The sequence below is a fragment of the Neopelma chrysocephalum genome, unplaced genomic scaffold, assembly GCF_003984885.1.
Source record: "Neopelma chrysocephalum unplaced genomic scaffold, ASM398488v2 Primary Assembly neopelma1_155, whole genome shotgun sequence".
Classification (NCBI taxonomy): Eukaryota; Metazoa; Chordata; class Aves; order Passeriformes; family Pipridae; genus Neopelma; species Neopelma chrysocephalum.
Window position 1 is genome coordinate 1,662,100 of NW_020897817.1, and position 853 is coordinate 1,662,952.

Genomic DNA, 853 nt, shown 5'->3' on the forward strand with positions numbered 1-853 from the left:
ATATTTATGTGTGTATATATATGTGTATAGACACGTGGGGTGCCTGTTTGTGTGCACATATACATATTTAGATACACACATATAAATATGTAAATATATATATATGTATATATCCACAGGGGTGCCTGCTGCTCTGTGTATGTACATAATGACACACATCTGTATATATTTATATGTTTCTGTGTATATATGCACAGCGTGGAGTGCGGAGCCACCTGGTGTGAGGCTCCTGTAACTGCACCAACACCGACACCGCTGTTACACACATACCTGGGAGTGTGTATATATATATATGTGTATATATATGTGCGTGTGTGTGTGTACGCATACACATATTTATATTTTTAATAGATTTATATATACACACACGTACACGCACATAGAAATATATATATATTTTTATAGATTTTTTATATATGCACATACATGCATATAGAAATATATTTTTTAGATATTTTTATATATATACATATAGAAATATATAGAGATTTATATATATAGACACATATAGAAATTTAGATTTTTATAGTTATATATATACGCATATAGAAATATATATATTTATAGATTTTTATATATATACATACACACAGAGATAAAAATATAGATTTTTATAGACTTCTATATATATACATACACGCATATAGAAATAGATATGTTCTTTATAGATTTATATACACACACACAGAGACAGAAATATATATATGTATTTTTTTAGATTTATATATATGTATATATGTATATATGGGTGCCTGTGTGTGTGTGTGCACATGCACACATGAACACCCCTCCTGTGTGTGTTTTTTTATATATATATATATATATATATATATATATATATATATATATATAT